We start from the raw sequence: 24648 nt of genomic DNA, 5'->3' as shown, positions 1-24648 counted from the left end.
AAATAATTTTAAAATGAGCTTATCATTAGAATTTCCCATCGCGCGCTGGAGATAATTGTTTTTTTCGCACAGTGGTGCCATTGCTCGTTTTGAAATCGTGTAGTATTTTATTCAAAAATTCGTTGAAGTCTTACGAAATATGAAATCGATAATAAAACAAATTTCAAATTCAAAGTAGGGCTTCCTCATGCCCATATTCTATGGAAGATTACATTATTCAAATTTTGATGGCTCCAGGTACCATTGTTTTATCACAATGCGAGAAACATACAACATTCATGCAGATTCTTCATTATTTAATTTCTTTAAATATAATACAGAGCGATAATATTTGGTGGCAACAAGTTGAATAGTGATTCGCCTTTTATAGGTTTCAACGCAAAAGACTAGAATGAAAATAGTCCTTCAGGGCAAATTGCCCCTTTGGACTAAAAATAAAAAAAAAGCGTTTTAAAAGTAAAAAATAAAATAAAATGGAATAAAAATAAAAAAGAATTTAAAATGCATTTCTTACGAAAAAAATCGAATAATAAGGTTTTGGCACTTTCTTGAACATAATAACAGTTTAAGTGTGACGTAGTTGAAAATATTATGACGTTACAGGTATCATAATATTGTTGCATTCTGCGGGTTCGTGGATTTGGAGTAATTGATGATAACACTTGTTGAAGAATCATAACACAATTTGGTACTTTTCCTTTTTGCCCGCGCAAACGATAAAGTCGCCAATAATGGTTCAACTGATGCCAAAGGGAATATCTTCGCTGGTAACCTTTTACACCTCATTTTCAAAACAAGTCGCAGCAATTTCTTACCAGATTAATTGTTTCTTTCAATACTGCCATACAATTGCATAGAATATTTATAAAGATAATTAAATTTTATGCCCTAAGAGCATTCGCGGTAATTAAGTCAGATGCAATTACACCGCTCACCCGAAGGCGAAAATATAGAAAAGGCAAAATCAAGGGTTAAATTTATCACTTCTAATGAGAATGCACTAGCGAAGTAAAGCATTACGGTTTTACATAATTTCTCAGTAAGCTATTCGTATGAATTGAAATAATTCTTGCATTTAAACTTGTATTCAAAATTAAGATTTAACTTCAAATTAGTGTAGAATATTACTGAGAGAATTATATTTTTGTAGTGTAGTTTACGTGAGATGAGATCACTTGGGGTTACGTGATACGAACCGGCGAATCAGGATGTTGAATCATGATAGCATAGTAAATTCTTAAAGTCTTTTGACAAATTTATTGTCTTTATTTATTGGCTTTTGACAAAATTATAAACCATATTAAAATGATTGTGACTTCAAAATAAAAAATTCTTAGAACTAACATTTGTTAACATTTTTTATGTGTATACTGTATGTTGTCGACAACAAAATCTGCTTGGCGAGATTTGCCCCGGCGAAACGGAAAAGTACCCACAATTTATTCGCCAGTATTACACAGGAGAGTTCCAAAGACACGTTTACAATCACCGAAAAACTATGATAAACACGCTGAAACAAAACGCAACATTTAGGCTACACCGGTGAAAACAGCTTCACAACAAAGCACTAAAGTACAGCTTCCGATACGGTTCGGTTGCTCTCAAGCTCATCTCTGAACTCTACTTACTCTGCTACTGAACTCAACATACCTTAGATACTCTCTTACTTCGCGTACAGGTAATGTATATATAGGTTATTACTTGTTTTCGAGAACATTCTCGGGGAAACCGGTCAGAATTCGTTTTAGAAAGTTCTCGCTTCATCTGTGACATATCGCAAATTTCGTCGCCAAATAGGCGATTTCGCGCCAAATCTGTATTTCCGAGCCACTTTCTGGCAACCCTACCCCCGTTTTGCAGGATAGCTATTTTAACACAACTTTATTCAATTTATTATTATTTATTTTCAACTAGGACTCACCTAAACTCTGTATAGCCCTGAATGTCCACGGAAAATTTTTATTTAAGCATAATTCACAGGATAATTAAACGTAAAGACAAGATGAAAGAGCTAAACCGACCGCACCTAGCGTTTATGCATACAGATTTATGCATATTTGTCTACTTACAGTGTTACAACTGGCAACAGAAAAATAGGAATTTATAGGTTGCATGTCAATTAGGTGAAGACAAGCGATGAAAAAGGAAGATTATGCGATGGTTAGGTTAAGACATTGTCAGGTTGCTTTGTTTCTCAGCAAAGGGACATTGTATCGTCTTATTATTTTACTAGCAGCTTCGCTGCCAGCCTTCGTCTGGCTTTTAAATGTACCAGAAAAATGGCTGAAGGGAACACCAAACGTTACATTTAAAAACTGCGTAGAATTTTACTCTGCAGAACAACTTCATAAAAAAAGAGTTATCACGTATAACAAAATTACAATGAAATAAACAATATTCCTTAATACAAATATTAATTATTCTAATAAATAAGCTAACCAACTTCCCTTTGCAAAATCTTAAGAACTCAAATGGTATAAAAGAGGTTAAGAACTTTGTTTCCTAAAAAAAATCACTCAAAATTTTCAATATCTTAAAAACAGGGAAATGAGCAATAAATAACATAAAAGAACACAAAAAACAAAAAATTCTGAAAAGCAAAGTATAATTAATGATATTTTATCTTATATTTTCAAGAGAAAAAAATTACAATGAAATAAGCTATATCCCTTAATACAAATATTAATTATCCTAATAAAAAATAAACCAACTTTCCGTTGAAGAAAAAAAAAATCATGCTGTGACGAGGTCACATTGAATTAATTATTTACTACGTTATGGCAATATTTATATATTTGCATCAGATTCCATTGGTGACAGTTTCCTTTTTTCGCCAACTTGTGTTATAAGATGAGGAACAGATTTCATCAGACAACTGTTGTAAGCGGAAGAAAGTTATTGCGTCAGACAACTAGCGTCTTCACTTCTGTTTGCCTGGGTAGCTGAAGGTTAGGTTAGGTTAGGTTATTTAATTACGGCAAAGCCTCGAGGGCTATCTGTTAAGAGGAGGGATGCCTTCGTGGAGGACTTTCTAAGGGAAATTGGCTCGTATACATGTTACACATGGGGAAAACCACGAAAATACCCATGCAGCCAGCCCGTTCGCGGGATTCGAACCTCGCGGGGGGGGTATCTGAAGGTATTTTGCGATTGGTTGCCTTCTGACGCTGGATTTTTTTTCATTGGCAGCAAAACTTTAACTGTGGAACTTTATAAAAGGCGGTAATTTTTGTCCACCGAGAGGGTGGAGATTGTGAAGGTGCGAGATGGAGATGCTGCATAGAGAAAGACGGTAAGAGTGGGGTAAAATGCAAACTTTTGGGAGTTTATCGTGCAAGCTTTCTTTGGTCTCACAGTGTGTATGAAGGAAGCGAGTTACTTTCTCTTTGATGCTGTAGCTGCAAAATGTAAGCTAATCTCTTTTTTTCACGGGCTTGGCATTTTCGCCCGGCATCCCGATGAAGAGTACCTGCATGTGATTGAGCTGAAAAATACCAAGTCTTCGAAGGGCTCTGTGGAAGAATTGATCTATCTTTTTTTTCTGAGTGAGGAGGCCTCATATCGTCATGTGACACACCGGATTAAAAAAAAAGAATATATCTTCAGCATTGTTAATATTCAATAAAGCAAGAATTAAATCTGTTTTCACGTCTTTTTCACTCTCCCGTCACGGCGGGCTATAGACCTGGATCTTGTCCTGGGGTAAGTTGCCACTATATTCCTGTTTATCATAACATGTGACATATACTTTTGCCACCACAACCCACGAAAAATTCTTTACCACACATGCAAAATTTTTCAATATCTTACAAACAGTGAAATAAGCAAAAAATAACAAAGCAACTCTAAAAACATAAAATTCCGCGCAGAATTTTACTCTAATAACTTTATCAAAAAAATCAATAAAAATGGATTATATATGTATAAAAATGACAATGAAATATGCCAATCTCTTAAAAACAGTGACATAAGAAATACAATGAAAAATTGTTGCCTAACCCATATCTCTAAAACAATGAAACTATTCAAAATGATGCGATTTCATCAAAAATCTATCAACAACAATAAGACAGGAAAATTGTTGCCAAAATCACATTTTTAAAGATGTGAGAAGTGTACTCGGAATTTCGTATTCATTTAAATTTTTTTTATAAAAATACAAAATATTATCATTTTTCCAAAATTCTTTTTGTAAAAGCAGTCGAAAGGATAAAAGTTTAACATGTCCAAAAATCGAAGAAAAATAAACTCTACATTTTTAAAAATAAACGTTTTTAGAAAAAATCCCGTTGAAAAAGTGTTAAGCTCCTTTTGTTAAATAAACTCGTATTTAATCGATTTATTGAAACACGAAATTTATTTTAAGTTCGTAAAATAGCTAAGTGCCTACGTTTCATAACGATGTGAAAATGGAATGTGTAGAGTAAAATCTCGCTTTCCTATAGCCCATTATGTCTCAAAATGACGCGATTTCGTCCCAAAACATAAAATTAAAAAAAATTCTAATTCGAATTTCGAAAAAATCGTTTCGAGGTGCACTGGATCTTGTCTAGATGCACCTATGTACCAAATTTCGTAGCCGGTGGTCTATTAGCTTACGCGCAGCGCAAACGAAAGACACACGCATACACAGACAGACTCTTTCTTTTATTATATGTAGAGAAGATTAAATAAAACGGTTTGAATACAATTATAGGAATGGTTTTAATATATGCCTGTAAGTAAGCGTGCGTGCAACTATAAGGTATTTTTCTCTTCTTTCTGCATGCCTTCGTGGAGTAAAAGTAGCAGACTCGGCGCTCATTCGAGAGATCCAGGTTCGAGTCCCGGCGAGAGCATTGATCATTTCTGGCGTCTTCAGCATCAAAAAATCCTAATGACACTACAGTGGCGCCCAAATTAAAGTTGGTGGATGATAATTCTTCACCACCACTATTTGGCGATTGGGTTCCTTAATCTTCAGTTCTTTAAAAGGAAATCACTAATCTTTAGAAGGGGGGAGTATATAACGCATTTTCTCCCTCCTTTCTGCATGCCATCTTGGTGTAACAGTAGCAGTCTCGCGTATGTGAGAGGTTCAGGTTCGAATCGCGGCGAGGGCACTGCTTAGGTCTCTCAAGCAAACTTAATGACTCTACAATACAAGAATCATACTAATTCTGAAATAGCGGACATAAATGTTTATTATAAGCCCCTGTTATTTTTGGATAGAATTGATAGCTAAAAAATTTGAAAAAGGTTTTCTACCTGTTATTTCATACGGAGATAAAGTTTCATTAGGCATTTATATACATATGCATATGTATGTGATATATTCGTCGTTAGTAAGATCTTTCTACACATGTATATAAATACTGGTGTATAATAAAAACTTAATTTTTTTAAAATTAGAAACAGATTATGTTATTCAGATTAAAAAAAACCACTTGTTTAAAAACAATTTTAAAAAATAAAATATAAACATTATTAGCTTTCATGTCCATGCATGAAGCTGTATGATATTTTCTTCTGCCTTTCAACATGCCTTCGTGGTGTAACGGTAGCACACTCGTCGTGCATTCGATACGCTCGTGCTTCGAGTCCCGGCGAGGGCATTGCTCATTTTTCACTTCTCCTGCTTCGAAATAACCGAATGTCTCTACAGTTGCGCCCGAACTAAAAGGCTGACGGATGATGATTCTCCATCCCCAAGATTTGGCGATTGGATCCCCTAATCCCCAGTCGCCCTTTAAAAGTTGAAGTATATATATGGTATTTGTCCCGCCTTCTTAGCATGCCTTCGTGATGTAAAGATTAGCACACTCAGCGCGTATCCCGAGGTTCGAGTCTCGGCGAGGACATTGCTCATTTTTCATGTCTCCTGCTTCGAAATAACCTAATGAGTTTAGAAGTTAATATTTATATTTTTATTATAACACTGTATCCAGTTTATTTTCCGTTGTAATTTTTCAAGTAACTCTTTATCCACAAGAATTTTATTATAATAAATCAGTTTCGATGGTGGTTGGACCTAGATCTTTTAAAATCTATGTCTTTCGTTAGCCCCCTTGTCCTTCCTCCTATGACCCTCTTGAGAATTACGGTTAAGATTTATTCATGTGAGATGCTTTGGGCTTTACAAATTAATTGAGCTGTCTCTACGTGTCCTGCTCAGTGAACGTCAGATTTTGTATTGTAATTATTATTATGTATTCATATTGCAATGTTGTTTCTTTGAAAAAATAATACTGTAATAATAACCAGTAGTTTGTCCATGAATTATTTCCATTTATTATGTTCTTACTGTGACCGCCTTCTTCGAAAATTGAATTACATGATTTTCCCTCTCGATTTCCGAACGATAAATTATTTGAAAAAGGAGGGCAGGTTATTATGCAAGGTAACACGATATATTAACTTAATGCATAATTATACTATGGGCATAAAGCTAAAATCCCGAATGTATAATTTTTTATTTTTTCATTAACATATCCATTTTTATGCCCTTTCCAAACTAAAATTTGGTGGACAATAATTCATCAGCAACAGGATTTGGTCACTGGTCCTCTAATCCCCAATCGCCCTTTAAAAAAGGGAGTATATAAGGTATTTTCTTCCTCCTTCCAACATGCCTTCGTAGTGTAACGTAGCACGCTTGGCGCGTATTCGAGAGGTTAAGATTCGAGTCCCGGTGAAGGCATTGAACATTTTCACCTCCCCTGCATCAAAAAACCTAATGTCTCAACAAAGCAGTTTAAAAAATTGAGACATTTTTGTATTAAGCAATTGGAAAATGAATAATAGTATGTAGACATTTACTACTAGCATATTTATGTATCATATTAATAATCATATAATAGTAGTAAATTATAGTATAATATAATCATAATATATTTCTAGCATATATATATATATATTTGGCCACTGTGTCCCCTAATCCCCAATTGCCCTTTAAAAAAGGGAGTATATAAGGTATTTTCTTCCTCCTTCCATATATATATATATCTTAACGGAAAATGATAATGTAGATATTGTATATGACCGTATATAACGAGAAAGTAAGAGAAAGAGAAACCAAAAAATTGGACAAATTTGAATTAAAATTTATTAAAGTCGCGCAAAATGTGCGAAATTAACGAGAATAAAAGAAAAGTGATTTTTTTAAAGTTTATAACAAATCGATAATGAAAGGTAACTTAGCATTGTTGTGTATAAAATTTGATTAATAATATTAAGAAGTTTTAATTAAGAGGAATTATGGTGCATAAAGCTTAATATGAGCAATATTTAGAAAGTTAAAATTATAGCATTTTTATAATCTTAGATTCTGCAATCTTTTGTTGATTATCAGGGTTCAAGAAATAAGGGTAATTCTGACAGAAAGTGTGAAACCATAACAAAACAGCTGGTTTCGGGAAAAGAAGGATAGACAGAATACATTTCCTTTGGTCAGTATTCGAGTAGATGGAGGTTGTAACTGTAACTGCGTAAGAAAACAGTCTTTGTTTTCGCGGGCAGGCAAAATTAGATGGGTTCGTGTTTGCCTTAGTTTCAGCAAATGCATTGATTCGTCGGAACGGAAGTGCAAAGCTATTTGGCTAAGGAAGTACAATCTGAGGTTTCATCGAAGGTTTCACTGTCGGAGAGCGTTAGGCTTTGCTTTGATTAGCGCTTGTGAAGGTCTCTGGTCTTTACCTCGCAAGAACATTTATATAGGATATTTGACCTTTACCTCGCAATGTTGCCTTTGACCACAGATGGAGTCCAATTTCCAGTGCTAAGAAAGCTTTTATTCAGGCATATTCTGATTCCATGTCCCGCTTAGTTACACTGAACAAGTGTGAAAAATGAGAATTAAATATCCTGCTTTCTTTCCCAGATGGTTCTTTGAATTTTCTTAAGAGAGAAGGAACAGCGAGGCGTTTACTTGTCGTACGACTCCGTTGCCCTCGTCGGATGGTACGGAAACTACTTGCCATGAGAAAGATGGCATGACACGCGAATATCAATTTGAGGCCCATGTATTCAACTGGAGATCTTATTTTCATCAGGGTATTATAGTCATCGATCATTTTGAAGATCACGATAACACTGAATGCTGGCATGTGATCTATTAATAATCGGGTATTCCATAAATGTTTTATTTTTGACACTGCACGGGCACACGGAGTAAAATGGATCATTCTCGTTGCTTGCACGCGAACTACTATGAAGATCTAACAGGGCTATTTCCGTAGTTTATTTTTAACGAACGTCTACGTAAATCATGATATTCCATGCAGTATTATAATATGTGTAAATATAATGGGAGCCAACCTAAAGACACTGAACATTTTAGACCTTTACGACGTTTTGTAACGACGGTCCTTTCAAATTCTGGACTTTCATTGTCAATTAATTATTCTATATTATTGTTTAAGCATGTTAATTTGAATTAATAATTTATTGATACTATGTTGTTTAGAAGGGTTTAAAATTAATTCTGCCTGAAAGAAATATAATATATATAAGAAAATATTCCAAGTACAATACAAGAAAAATATTTTAATTTTCTTTTGACGTGTTTAATTGTTTTGGATTTGCCGGAAGAGGTGGCGACTTGATTATGGAGGGACCTAATAGGTAGGCAGCCCTTACCTCCCATGAAGGGCCTGACAAATTCTCCGGGATACGAACCTGGAACCTTCGTACCGCAGTAGGCTCCCCTAACTACTAAAACTTCTGTGCGACATGTGCTTAGTTGCATTATCCCTGATTAAAAAGCAGATTTAAAATGAATCTAAGTATTTAGATGAAAATAAATTTGAAAATTCAGTATATCTCGTAGGAATTCGATAATAACTCAAATGTGCTTGCAGTAGGGAATCTTGTATCTAGCAACTAAAGTTAGAGTCAGATTGGCCTGCTATCTTCATGATTGTGTTAGCATAGAAAGTTTAAAATATATGCTTCAAATGTTAATTGATTTTTATCAGTTATTCAACAAGTAACGCTGTAAGTAATCGTTAAAGAACAGTAGTATATACGTAAACGGATCAGCATAAATTACGTTTTCGTAAGGGAATTAACTAATTATGTGTTATATCTGTGTCGTTGTATTTACCTAATGAGGAAAACCTTAGTTATTTTTGATGTTATTTCATATTTAAATTTAGAGATGTGAGTCAGATTTAACTATATTGAATCTGAATACGAAAGACGAATCTTACCTTGGTATAAAAAGAAATAAATCTCTCTGGTAAAGAAGAATAAATCTTTTCTGGTGCATTGGTATAAAGTTTTAACATAAAAAGGAAATTTGTACTTTCTTACCAACTTCTATAAATATGTTATCTCTCTTAAAAAATACTTTATCCTGAAATCACGACAACTAAATACACAGTTGTTCATAACTCCCTAGAGATAGCAACAACTTCATTTCTTGAAAACCTTTACTACGTAAATTCACAAAACATCAGAGAATAAATATGCATACTTAATCAATCAATCAGTTCACAGAAATAACAATAATCCATTACAGTTTAACTATTTCATTGGCACCCTCTAATCAAAATCATCTAACTGCGTTATTATTAAGTCTCAGGTTCTATGTAAGTTCAATGTTTAAGAGCCTTCCGATCAAATAAGTTGAGTAAATAAAAAGACCACACTTAAAAACAATAAGGAGTCAGCAATAAAACACATTTATTAATTTTTAGATTATTATAACAGTTTTGATAGCTGGCCAGATTACCTGCACCTTTCCCTTAAAAGCATGAACAATGCACCTTTCAATTTGGTATAAAAGTATTGTGAGATTTTTATTTTATTTTCCTAAAAGTTGAATTTATTTGGGGAACAAACTCTCCTTTAAGCTCTCATTTTCAACCCCTGCTTCGTCCTTAGAATGAGATTTCAGTTTCGTGCTTTATACAAATTAGAGTAGAAAGCAACTATTTCAGCCGAGCTCTGAGTTACTTTAGACACCGCGTGTTCTGCTTTCGGCCACTTCGTTTCGCTACTAGCTAAAGCTTGCTATTTTACGACTGAGCATATTAACTGCTGGTTAATCTACGTCGGTGATATAAGCCAAGAGCCAACTACGCTTTAAATTATCTTTTTCACAAAGTTTCTGCTGATTATTAGGATTAGTTTTAATTTTTCGTTCTATTTTGAGCTTCCGCTGAAAGAGCTGGCGTGATACTGTACGCATGAGAAGTGCCTCCTCTGAAACTGTTCTTGAATATTCTCTTGTTCTTCACCCTTCTTCTGGTGTTGTTTTTGACACATTAGAAGTTAGCGAAGTCGCTTCAAAGTTCTAATAGCTTCCAAATACACTTTAATTTAGATAGAATCTTAGAGTATATTCATATTCTGAATAATGAACAGTTTATCTTTTTAATGCAGATTACATTGTATTCATTCAAATTGTTACGTTTTTTCTGACACCAGCTGTTGCGTTATTTTTTTCCTTCACGTACGTACGGGGTTTGTAGATTTGGAGGGAATAACGACGGCACTTGATGAGGTATCGAAACACACTTTATTTAGCCAATATTAATCAGGACAGCTCCAAAACACTTTTACAGTCATCGAACTGTAAAAGAACTGTCATGATTGTGTCAGTGTGCTTATAGAACTACTATAAGCACACTGACACAATCAGCGACACAGCCTCCACATTATAAGGCTATAACGGTCGAGACAGCTTCACAGGTGACAGGTGACGGAGGACGGGGACGCCTGGCGTCTAACAGAGGTAAACAGGCATATGTCCCACACCCTCCCTTATCCAGACGCAACAACTCCCTGTGGCCCCATAAGGACGCACCGGGAGTTTATCGATACTTCAACATAAATTACTACTTACTCATAAATTACTGCTTACTGATAACATATAAATTCTGCTTTTTCGTAAATTATCGCATACACATAAGTTACTGCTTGTACTTGTACCTGAATTACTGCTTACACATAAATTACTGCTTACACATGAAATACTGCTTACACATGAAATACTGCTTACATTAATATAGTGCATTAATATGATGCTCAGTTACATATACATGCTACATTACACGTTAATTTGATACATAATTACACATTATTATGATACAAATACTGAAAAATACTGCTTACACATTAATATGATACACAATTGCATAATACATTGTACATATGGCAACATTCAGATCGCAGTTCACTCATATTGGGTTATTCAGTGCGGAGTATGAAACAAAATGCTGTTTCAGTTAAAGAATATACTACATAGTTGCAATGCACCGTTGCGTTACACACATATACTGTTGCACTATACATAACTGCTACTTTACATATAAGTTACTGCCTGCTGATGACACATAAATTATTACTTATATAAGTTACTACTTACACTTAAAATTCTGGTTACACATTAATATGATACATTATTACATATAGCATTGTACATATGGCAACATTCGGATCACAGTTTACACGTATTTGGTTATTCAGTGCGGAGTATGAAACAGCATGCTGTTTCAGTCAGGGATTATATTACATAGCTGCATTGTGCATAGTTGCGTTATACCATTGCATTACATACATGTTCTGTTGCATTGTACATAAATTACTAAGTACTCATGAATTGCGGCCTACTGATGATACATAAGTTCCTGCTTACACATAAGTTACTGTTTACAGACTAGTATGATACATAAATACTCATAAATTACTCCTTACACATAAGTTACTGCTTGCATATGAAATACTGCTTGCACATTATGTTAAATAGATACTCATTAATTACTGCTTACACATAAGCTGCTTGCACAGAAAATACTACTTACATATTAATATGATACATGATTACATATACACATTACCTTACACATTAATATGCTTACATATACACATAAATATACTCATTACATTACACATTAATATGATACATGATAACACATTAATATAATACAAATACTGCTTACACATTAATATGATACATTACTGCCTACGCTTGCACCTTGTTACAGCTTATGCATAAATTACATGTATAAGATTACATACATATTCAGTTGCACTGTACGTAAATTACTACATGCACAGGAATTGCTGCCTACTGATGATGCATAAGTTCCTGCTTACGCATAAGTTACTGTTTACATATGAAATACTGCTTACACATTAGTATGACACATACATACTCATAAATTACTCCTTACACATACGTTACTGCTTACACATTAGTGTGATACGTAAATACTCATTAATTACTGCTTACACATTAGTATGATACAAAAATACTCATTAATTACTGCTTGCACGTAAGTTATTGCTCACACATATTCCTGCTTACACATGATTTGCTGCTTGTACAGACAATACTGCTTACGTATTAATATGATACATAATTACATATACCCATTACCTTACACATTAATATACTTAAATATATGCATTACATTACATATCATTACTCATAAATTACTGCTTACACTTGGGTTACTGCTTGCACATAAAATACTACTTATACATCAATATGATACATAATTACATACGCATTATATACATACATTATTACATATACACATTACACATTAATATGATACATAATTAAGCACACACATTTGAAATACATGACAAATAAATATACATAGAGAAAACACAGTTCAACACAAAATATACAAAACATAACAGTACAATGATACAAAGTACACACAATACGACATTGAACAGCATAAAACATATATAAACATTACGTTAAACACACACATTGCATTAAACACATAAAACATATAAGGTGCACAGTTATAGTGGCAGTTCAGTATAGTTTCAGGGAAAGTACTTTACAGTGGCAGTACTAGGCACATTGCGCAGAATGTACGCAATACCCACAAGTGAAACACTAGCGGTATACAGCATGCAGTATGTGTTGTTGCACAGTTTGTTAAGGCAGAATGCAGTCACTGAGACCATTATGAATAGCACTGTTTTATAATGGGAGGCAAAGGTCTTGGCCGTAGGCCTTAATGGTGTTAACGATTTTGCACACTGTGTTGATTGCCGCTTTATTTTTAAGGATAAACTTGTGGAAGGCAGGTATGTTCGTGAGTTCCGGGAAATGGTGCTGTTCTGTGAGTGGGCACCGGAAGATATAGTGATCAGGTGTCCCCTCTTCCTCGCATACACAGCGATCCGTATTAGAAATAGTGCGTCTGTTGAAGTAGTCCGGGAAGGGACCGTGCCCAGTTACAAAGTTAGTAAGTGGAGCGTTTGCTATGAGTCTCTCCGTTGTCACCATCGGTAGAAAGCCATACACTCCTCTTCCTGTGTTTCCATGTTCCCATACTCTTTGCCACCACTGGACTGCTGCGCTTTTCAGCAGTCTTTTAAGATGGGAAGGTGGCGCCGGAACAGCGATGGGACGTGCGTTGATGTTTGAGGCTGCCTCTTTGGCGAGCACGTCCGCTGCCTCATTACCTGCATTGCCTTCGTGAGCTTTCACCCACGTCATGTCCACGTGTACCTGTGGGTTATCTTTTAAGAGTTTTTGAAGGCGGATGATCAACGGGGAAACATGGTTGTGTTTGCTTAGGGCCAGCAAGGCAGACATACTATCCGTATAGAGATAAGCTTTTGAGATTTTTCGGCTTATTAGAAATTCAACAGCAGCTGTAATTGCTATCACTTCTGCCTGAAAGACGCTATTGCTGTCACCTAGGTGGCCTTTCCAATGATGTAATTCTTGGCTTTGCCAACAGTGCAGGAAAGCACTGCCAACGCCTTCAGCATGTTTAGAACCATCAGTGTAAAGTGTATGGTTGCTGATGTGCTGTATTTCCTTGTTGGGCTGTTGCATGATGTGGGTGTGGACCCCTAGTCCTTTATGCGCTGGATGTGTGTGCAGCGGTGTCTTGGGGTGCTCATAAAGTGCTGGACTGTAGAGAGTACCTGCGAAGGAGGCGTCTTTACTCAAGTGAAGGACTCTCGTATATGTCGCCTCTAGCTCGGCCTGGATGTGTACAGGGACTATACCTGCTAGAGTAAGGGCGGAGCTCGTGGCTGTTGTGCAGTATGCCCTGCAGATGCTTATGACAAAAGGGCGTTGGAGTGATGTTAACTGCTTGATTTTCCTCGTTGTCATCGGTTGAGCCCAGATTGTAGCTGCGTACAGCGCAATCTTTTACACCACCGTGCTATAAAGCACTTTTTGAATGTGGAGATTTAGTCCCCAATTCCTTCCTTGAAATTTCCGTGTCATTCTGGCTATAGCGAAAGTTTTTGCTCTCTGTTGCTGCAAATGTGGCACCCATGTTAAGCCAGAGTCCCAGACCACTCCTAGATACTTCTGTGTATCCGTGAATTTAATGTTGCGGCCAAGTAATCGGATACAGGGACGACGTACAGGCCTCGTGCCCGGTCTCGGGATGAGGAGTGCAGAAGACTTGGTGATAGAAATCCTCAGCTTAAGGTCTTCGCATAGGCTTGCGAACTTGGCGCACGCTTCGCTGCCATTGGCTTCAATTTCGTCTCGTGTGCGACCTTTAACAAGGAGAGCCGCGTCATCAGCATATGCAATGATAGTTGTGTGATCAGGCCACGTCGCTTCGAGGATTTTGTTAAATGTGAGGTTCCAAAGCAAGGGCCCTGCACAGGACCCTTGTGGGCAGCCTCTGACTTGGGTCTTAGTAACAATGCCATTATTGTTTGCCATAAGTAATTGCCTATCTGTGAGATAACTCTCAAAGACTTGGTAGATGTTCTCCGGGCATTGCGCCTCTCTGAGGGCCTGCTTGATGGCGGGCCACCAAAGGGTGTCGAAAGCGCTCTGGAGGTCTATTGAGATGAATGCAGTCTGAAGATTCTGTGAGCGATTAAGCTGGACTTCATCATATATTCGTTGAAGGGCATGTGTGGTTGAGCAACCTGAACGGAAGCCATATTGCTTGGGACTGAGGAAGTTGTTTTTGTGAATATGATACTTCAGCCTGTTAACTATGATCTTTTCATAGATCTTACCCAACGCTGAAAGGAGACAGATCGGACGAAAGGAGCAGGGGTCTATTGGGTTCTTATCTTTTTTGAGAAATAGTACCACGTGTCCCTTCTTGAAAGCTTGTGGAAATACTCTGTGGTGCAGGAGTTTATTGAAGTAGAGGCGAAAGAAGGTGGGCCGTGCTCGGAAGGCGACCTTTAAGATTGCATAATCAAGTCCGTCCGGACCCGGTGCCTTCTTCAGTGGTAGATGGCGGAAGATGTGAGTGATTTCCTGCATTGTAATGGGGACATCTTCTGGCGTTCTTGGGATCTCTGTGGAGTTTCTCAAAAGTCGCTGGGCCGTCGTGTCATCCTGTTCTGGATCCGCTGGGAAGATTGCATCAAGCAGTGCTGTGGCCGTGGACCCTGCTAAGTCAATTGTTTGTGGTAGATTCCCTGGCTGCACTGGCACTTGTGCCGGCTGGAAGATTTTCTGCGTGGCCAGTTTATGCAGGATTCCGTAAGGATTGCTATTGCTGGTACAAAAATTGCGCCAGCTGTTGATTTTGGCTTCTAGAATTGCTTTTTTATAAGTAGCCCGTGCTTGTCGGAATGCAGTTAGCAACCTTTCCGTTTCTGTGCCGTCTACAGCCGTCTACAGCCGTTCGGAGACGGCGACGTAATGCTCTGCACCTTTGCCGCATTTGTCTCAGCTGCCTAGTCCACCACGTAATGCCTTACAGTTTCTTGGCAGTCCTGATTGGTAGAATTCGCTCGCATGTGTCCTTGAGAGTGGTGAGAAGATTATCTGTGTAGATATTCATATCATACTGGTCATTATGCGTATTAAGCTCCATCTCTTCTCTTCTGAGAGTTTCGCTGAGAATGCGATGCAGATGCCTAATCTTGCCACCCGGAAGCTTAAACCTTTTTAATATGCTAATGCTGGTGTCTACTTAAATGAGGAAATGGATGTACTTATGATCGGAATTGCTTTCATCATCCATGACAGTCCAAGAGTAAATATTGTTGACAATGTCCGATGTTAAAAGGGTCAAGTCGGGCCAACCTTTATGATACGAGTTGTCAAATGTCGGCTGTGCACCGGGGCTGTTATGCAAATGCAGGTTATTGTTCGCCATGAAGTTTTCCATTTCGTGGCCCTTAGGAGTCGTGTCACGGTAGCCCCAAATGACGTTATGGGCGTTGAAGTCGCCTCCAATGATGTGTGGTACCGTAAGACATTTCAGTCTAACGTGATTATATGCTGTAGTTGCGTCAGTGAGGTCATCACTGGGGGAGGAATAAACGGTGCTTAGTATGAACTGTTGATTGTTAAAGATAACTAGTACGGAGACGAAATCTCGTTCCATTGAAACCAGGAAAGGTGTCCAGGTAGGGTTACAGCAGGCAATGGCTGCTCTGGGTGCCTTCTCTGCTGTGGATTTCCTTTGGAAGATCTTCCATGCCAGGGGAAAACTTGCCACCTGGCCTTCACGGCAGTATGGTTCCTGGATTAGAAGAAAGTCTAAATTATGATGTATTGCATGTTGTATGGCTTGGGTTGAGGCAGCTTCTGCTCTCTGCAAATTAATTTGAGCGCATCGTATGGGTGTCTGGTGCTGGGTGGTTTCCACTTTTGTTTCTGGTCGATCTTCAGTGGGTGGATTTTTCGTTTTGTGTGGCGTCCGTGCTGGTGCGGAGGTACTTGGTCGTTGTGCGTTATTCGTAGATTGTGCTTCGTCGGATTCGCTCAACATACCGTGCATAGGTTGGGCATCGGATGTCGTATGCTGGATGGTTGCAGGGCATTGTACTATGTGTTCGGAAATTTGTATCTGCGCAGTTGATACAGGTGGGCTGGCATGCGTGGCAATCCTTGATGCTGTGGTTCCCCGAACAGAAGGCGCAGTAGATTTTATTCGTGCAGCCTTGTTGAGTATGACCGAACTCTTGGCATCGGAAACATCTCTTGGTATTAAAGTGTTCCGCGATGCGGTGTCTTTGCCAACCAATGAACAATTTGGGCCATTGGAGGAGACTTCGGTAAGCTGCTGGCTGGCACTCCACGATCCATTTAACAGTATTTTCTCAGTCTTTGAGACGGTAGAGGATCTTTGCTGATGCTTTGGATAGATGGAACTCGGAGCTGAGCGCTTTTTCCAATTCTTCTGGCTGGACATCAGGTGACACACTGTGTATGGCCACTCTCGGTAATCTGGTCTGTGGTTGTCTGGTCTTGACCAGATCTTGCCCCTGTTTACTCTGTAGGGTGTTGACTAATTTCGTTGCGTCCTCTTTGGTTACGCAGTCTACCGCTAATCCTCCCTTCGGCAGGTTCCGCATAGTGCTAATTTTGACTCCCAGCTTTTGTAGTGGAAATTTCTCGTTGAGGACTGTTTTCAGGTCTTTGCTAGAGGTTGCTGTATTCTCTGTTGGATAAATGAGAATAGTATGCTTCAGCTTCGGGGCGGCAACTTGTGCGCAAGATTTAACGCGTGTGCTGTTGGAAGCTGCCGTCTGTATGGTGATCGGTGCTGTGAGAACTTCTTCCTCAGTGTTCACACCTATTTCAGTAGTAGGCCGAGGGTTATCGCTGTCTGGACCCTGTAGGGGCAGCTCTCTGAGTGCTTCTATTATAAATCTTATTTGGTCTCGTAAGTCAGCTGGAAGTACTGCTCGTTTGCCGCACTTTGTTTTTCTGATGCGCAGAGCCTCGTCTGCAAATGAATGAATCTTCTCCGAGTAGCTTAGAGTGTCTCTCTGGGCTGGATTTGTAAGGTCGAGGTCCCTTGCTAAAATGGAGTTGTCACTTTCTTGCATATTTCATCAATTGCTTAGTTGCAGGAGAAAGTAAATTATAATCATTTTGTCGCTGAGAACACTATTGTGAACACTTGAGATGTGTGCTAAACACAGATTGGGTAGAATACTGTTGCAAATACTTATACACTTGAACACAGAGCACTTTTATAAACACTTGGGATGTGTGCTAAACACTGATTGCCCGGAACACTTTTGCTAACACTTGCACAGTATATTATCACAGTATGACATTTGTACACTTTAATACTTCGGCACTAAATTAGTGTTGCATTATGCACTACACATTATTCTTGGTGATCGTGCACATAGTTACACTATTTAAACAATTATTACACAGTTACACTATTAAGAAATTTACACTATTTAAGCAATTAAATACCCTATTTAAGCAATTGTATACAATTTGTACTACACTAATCACTAAGGTTACTGTGGTGCAGATAAAGTTTTGATTACTTGAACACTGAATTAATGTGGCCCTCTATACTTAATATATTATTGTCATTCGCTACCTTGTATATTGCACAAAAGTGAAAACACTGTTGAGCACAGTAGATATGCGAACCAAGGTGCAGTGAAGATAAATGTTAATTAAGTGGTACCGATAATCACAAATAATTAATTAGTTTGAATAACTAAAGTTAAATCATTACTTTCACAAATGCCAGTTAATACATTGTGATTGATAACGTTATCAGAGTGCAAGAAAAATACAGCAATTATACTTGAGTACAGATAATAGGAGAACTGAGATACATAGCAAATTGGAGTAAATTTGGTAGAACCGATAAGTACAGATAATTAATTAATTTATTTAAGCGAAAACCTAATAGTCCAGTTTCTCTAGAGAGTTTTTTTTTTTTTTTTTTTTTTTTTTTTTTTTAAGTCTGTATACTATTTGTCACTTAAGGATGACCAGTAAATTTAATGTAGTTAAATAGCAGATATTTGCGGTAATTGGGAGACGAGATAAGTAATTATTGCTGCTAATTAAAAAATTAAAGAACAAAAGGCCTACCTTGGCCGTTATGTTTCTTCTGTTTTCATCTGTTGCTTGCACTGCAGGTAATCCAATGTAATCCGATTGAGAAAAACACAGAAATTATAGGTAAACACACTCACACTGCACTGTATAATATCGCAAAAATTGAAGAATTTCTTAAGTCCCGAAAATTGCTGAAGAAATTAGTAAATTCAGAAGTTATTGACGGATTTTCTCCAAATTTTGAAACTTCCACTTCCTGGGGCTTGAGTTGAAGAATGCCGTTTATTCCAGAGTGCTACGCCAATTAGGGGCTTAATTAGCAGGCTGATTATTATTACTCCAGTACCTCTTGTTTACCTCTGTAGACTGGTTTCAATTCGAGGACGACGGGGGGGGGTAGATGACATCCGGTTGACCGTTGGAGTGGGAAAAGGTCAGAGTTCACCAAATTAAAACGTGGTAAATCATATAAAAATTAATTTCGCGACTTCTAATTATCTCACTGCTATGAAATTACCATCAAAATACTCGTGAAGATGTGTAGCGTCTAGCAGTATGAAAATCCAGGCTCATCGATGAAAGGTGACTGCTGGACGGGCGTTCAAATACGCGTTGTAAGGCTTACTTGGGTATTCGAAGCTTAGATGAAGCAATTAATCTATAATTAATTAAACGGTGGACCAATCTTGAAAATTTTGCATCGATGTGCTCCTTAAGATGTTGGCTATCCACTGCAGGTGATTTTAGCTAGATGCGCTGCGTATTTCCGCGAATGCTGGGGTAGAAAACGGAGCAACAAAGGAACGACCTTCACACACGCCGTCAACCTCACGAGACAGCTTCACAGCAAAGCACCAGAGTACAGCTCCGGAATCTGCTTGGTCGTTCTCGGAACTCCACGTACTCTCGAGATTCTCCACGCTACAACTCGCGATGCACTCGACGATACACAAGAGTATAGCTCTCTACTCAGCACAATCTAAGACAAAACTCGACGATACACTATATCGCGATACACTAAAAGACTCTCTCGATGCACTCGACGACCAACTCGGCGCTAGACTTCGAGACACTCGCTCAATGACTGACTATCAGATCTCTAGACGAGGCACACACTACTCAGCTCTCTAGCCGAGGCACATACTAACTGACTGCGGACCAGCAGGGTTTATATAGCTTTCGGCTTGTGTTCGAGAACATTCTGGGCTAAACCGGTAAGAATTCGTTCCAGAAGATTCTCCATCCGTCCATGGCATATCGCCAATTTTGTCGCCAAATGTAGCAACCCTGCCTTCCCTTGACATTTTATGGCAACCCTAAACCTGATTTGCGGGGAAGCTATCTCACCGCGCCTGTACATTTCGTAACAACATTTTATTAAACACTGAAACTCATTTAGTTATTTAAATTTCTCTATTTTTATATTTTTCCAATCTTAGCAAATTTATAACAGTTAAACCATAAAATTACTACTTCTTTTCCTTAATATTTAAAATTATTTAAGCCCACTCAAGTTTTACATTACTTAAAAATTTTTGAATTCTTTTTGTACGAATTAATTTCAGATAAAATAAAAACTATCCACACTTAATATGCCCATAATTGCATCAAATACAGAAGAAAAACAACTCACAGAAAAAACTGCATTAAAAAATCTCCGTAGGTGGACTTTAGTAAAATTAGCTAACACCTTTCCACGGCAGACGTCCATAAACCTCTGAAGAAAAGAACGCAATTGCACTTTACACTGTCTACTTTTGAAAAAAGTTCAGGATTCTCAGGTTTAATTTCGTTATCCTTAGTGAAAAAAATATGATATAAAGGAAGTCCAGCTCATTAACAACGCACCAAGAGAATTAAACCAAAAAGGTACCGGAGACCAAAGTTGTGCTTGAGGATTGGATATTAAACTGCCGTACCGATACCAAGTAGACCGAGGTAAAAAAAAATATTTTTATGAATTGGACTCAGCAGCCTTAGTCCCTAACTCTTAATAAGAAGAAATCGAAATTCTTCTCCTTTCTTTCTTAAGAGAGATTTCTTCCTCTTCTTAATAGAGGACCTAGTGCTTTCATTTTCTATCTCATGGCATCCACAGTCAAAATTATAGGTTTCAGCTTGCTATAGTCACACTTATGCAAGAACGTATGCCTTCGCAGTAGCTTGGAAATCAGGAGTTCTTAAGGTGGCCACCCAGGCCGCTTGGCCATAGGAAAATTTTCTCCTTCTTTCTTGCACTCAACAAATTTCAGCCAGATCTGCTGTCTGCTCTCGAACAAGGTCCGCAGAAATCTCGGTTTTTTTCATCCCTAAAATATTACAGGTTGAAAGATAAAACTAAAATTATGCTCTGACTAAGTAAAATACTTCCTCTCAAGCTAGTCCAACAAACAAAAACTACTGGCAACAAAGTCTATCACTCTCCCATCTCCAGATGACTCCCTTATACCGTGAGAAACAAACTGGATTCCCTTTATTTTTCGAAGCGGGGAACTGCTCATCCTACATTTAATTGCCATCAAAAAAGCGCGTTACCCTTTCGCTTCAAAAAGGGTCAATTTATTTTTCAATCTGAGATTTTCTATTCAATCAACAGAGAGGTGAAAACGAAGACCAGCGTGTCCGTTCACTGACCATTGTGAAATTTATTTCATGCTTTTCTACCCTAAAACAGATGCCCAGTAAAAACTCTCCTGCCGAGAGAAACTAACGAAAAGAATAATACTACGAGAGGCCTTTAATTATCAAAATATATTCCTGCTACAACAGTCCAAACAATTTCTGTAAAGTAAAAAAAATCCTTAACACACAGTTAATGCTTCCCGTAGTCAGACAAGGATGCAGGTTATCAGTCTGATATACTTATCTGATTTAGTGAAAAACTAGCGTAGAAGAATACTCGATTTTTGATTGACTTTTTGAGCTTTTTGACCCTCACTGACTTTGAGTACTTTATACGACAAAGAGCACTAAATTATGATGTATAACTGGTAGTTAATAATTAATTAGTATTAACGTCGTAATATTAATTAATTAGTTTTACCGACTTTTAATACACATTAATTAATTAATTAGCTTTAAATACTTTAATTAATTTTCTTAGAATGTTTAAAACTTATATTTTTATAATAGTTTAGCCGGTTATGTTAATAAAATTAATTAATTAGTTTTAAATGACAATTTTTAAAATGAATATTATGCTCCGTCAGAAAGGATAAACGCACACTTCTTAAAGTCATATACCTTCTACGCTTACGTCATTAAACAGATGGAAAGAAGGATAGATGTTATGAAAACTTACAAATGTTATTTATCAATTCACAGCGCTGCCTCATCCCGCAGAAGAAGGTATGGAATCGCTCTAAAAATTTCTTCGTTCTTAGAACGCAAGAGGCATTTTAAATCAATCAATTACCTTATGACATTTCATAAAACATGTTGTTAGCAACAAATTTGGAGATTCCGGTCTATTAAAAAGTGTATGGTAATTAATCTATCCATAAACAAAATAAAAATTCTCTTTAAATTAACGATGTTATCTTCCTTGACGAAGGTAGCACTTTCCACACACCTAAGAAGTAATTTTATTCACAAAAGATTTAACCTGATAATAGCCTGAGTAATTAGTGTCACCGTGACATCTTAATTTTAGCACATGTTTTAATAATATTTTCAATCTGAGGCTTCATTATTACATGCTCTACGTTTGGATTAATTGCCTCTTGATATGCTTTTAAAAAGGAAGCGTAATGTTATGGAAGTTAATTTATCATTATTTTTGAAATTATTAAATGGTCCATTTCTGCTCCTTCGACTGCATTCTGGTGTGAATATTTAGCTTGTTTTTTTTAAAGCACAAATATAAAAGTTACAAAAGTTTTTTAGGGAAGTTGTATACAAAGCACAACATTTTTCACAAAATTCTTTAATCAAATTTCATCTATTAAAGACAGTTGACAATATGGATAAGAAGCCATTTTTATATGAAGAATGTGTGAGTATATGAAAATAACTTTTTCTGCTATTGTTCTATACATGGTGCTCGAAATGGAGTAGCCAATTTTTGTGATCATATGTTTGCATAGAAATTAACATTACTTTCTCAGTCATTGCCCAATCTAAATAGTATTATTAATCAAATAAGGAAAGAAGCACGCCAATGTAAAACTTAAAATTTAGAAAAGTAGCCACCTTATTTTGGCTTAGATTTTAAATAAATCTCTATAGATCTCTAGGGCGATCAGACAAAGATCCGTTTCCTTGCTCCTGAAGAAAAAGGACCCGTATTTGATCGCCCTCAAAACGATATTAAGCACGGGTTATGGAATGATTTAGCATTTAACTGCTGTGACAATTTTTGCGGCATAATTACTGTGAGCGGTTTCACAGACCGCTTTAAAGAAACGCATAAAAATATTACATACTTTTATGCCTTTTTAAGGAATGTTATAGATACTTTATGCATATTCATGGAATTTTAATTCATTTAAATCATTATATTTTAAACATAAATCATTTAATTTTACGCAGTTAAATTCACATAAAAAATGACTATTTTATTTGTTTTAAGGAACAAAGCTTTTAAAGAACAAAGATATTATTACACATGCATGAAAATATGTGACTTTATTAAGTATTACTGCCAATTAAACGATAATTCTACTACAATGAATTTAATTATTAATAAATAATAGATTAGTATATCTTTGCTTACAAAAAGGAATCATAAGATGATTCACGGTCAAAACACATTTTTTGACAGCACTGGAAGACACACTGGTTCCTTGCATTCTAAGCATTTGTATGCTGTCTTTCTCTCCTTACAAGGTGGGCACAGACTACATGGTTTTTTGTTTTTTTTTTATTTTTTTTATTATTATTTTTCATCTTGATTTGATAAATCCATTCTCTTAATTTCCTTCTGTCCAAAGATTCTTCTAATTGTTCTCTTCAGTTCCCTTGGTAAAAACTTCAGTTCCCTTGGAAACTTCAAATGGATCAAAAAAGAAGTGCTGACTTAGTTCTTTTTTGATTAATTTGAAGTGTCTTTAGTTATCCCAACTTTCAGATGGGGTTGAATAAGTTGATTATCTAATAAAAGCATAAATCTTTTCTTTTCAGTTATGTAACATCACTATATGACTGGAACGATATGTATGAACATAAATTCCAAGTATCTTCGGGCTCTGTTCTAGAGCCTATTTTTGCAGGATGTTTCAGACTAAGGAGCTGAATTATTATGTTATGCTTTGATGTGCGTAACGTCCGACTTAGTTCTTTTTTGATCCATTTGAAGTGTCTTTTTTCCATAAAAATTATCATTTTTGACAGTCATTAGAAACATTATGATATTCATCTGCAGAACCTTTTCCTTTCGCTGTGAATACTACATGATTCTTCAGAATCAGAGTATTCTACGTCAAAAATATTGTTGGCAACATATTCGATTTCGTTTTAAGTGTTAAATACGTTACGTTTTCTTGTAAAATTTGAAGCCATATTTATCATATTTAAGAAAAGCAAACATCCGATAATTAACGTCTATCGTCTACCAAAACTGGTACGCTTCTGCTGTGAGCGGTCTCCTAGACAACTTAAAAAGTAACTGAAATAACGTAGTAACTGAAATCATAATAAAGTGTGAAACTGGATATGTGACTTTGTGGGACGAGTTTGGGAAGGTAGGAGGAAGAACAGGGATCATTCTCCGTTTTTAGGGGTGGAAACGACGGTTAAAAAATCCTCAGTAGTCTCTCAGATCCGCTTAGAGCAGTTTTAAAGAAACATAGCTCGAAAACACGAGGGACTTCACAGGTTCAAGATAACAAAATATTGATTTTTAATGGAAAAAAATTTACTTAGTTTTATACTATCACACATTGCCGAATTTCAATCGTGATGTGTATGGTTTAAGATGCAATCTT

General features: G+C 36.8%; 1 protein-coding gene across 1 annotated transcript in view; it reads left to right on the top strand.

Annotated features, from left to right (window-relative positions):
* The window catches only part of LOC118193333 (neprilysin-2-like), a 156784-nt gene that overhangs the window by 31833 nt on the left and 100303 nt on the right, over nt 1–24648 (top strand). The window lies entirely within an intron of this gene.

Source organism: Stegodyphus dumicola, chromosome 3, assembly GCF_044657685.1.
Source record: "Stegodyphus dumicola isolate Sdum_Otavi_A_Nest chromosome 3, ASM4465768v1".
NCBI lineage: Eukaryota > Metazoa > Arthropoda > Arachnida > Araneae > Eresidae > Stegodyphus > Stegodyphus dumicola.
This window is presented reverse-complemented; position numbering and strand designations above follow the sequence as displayed.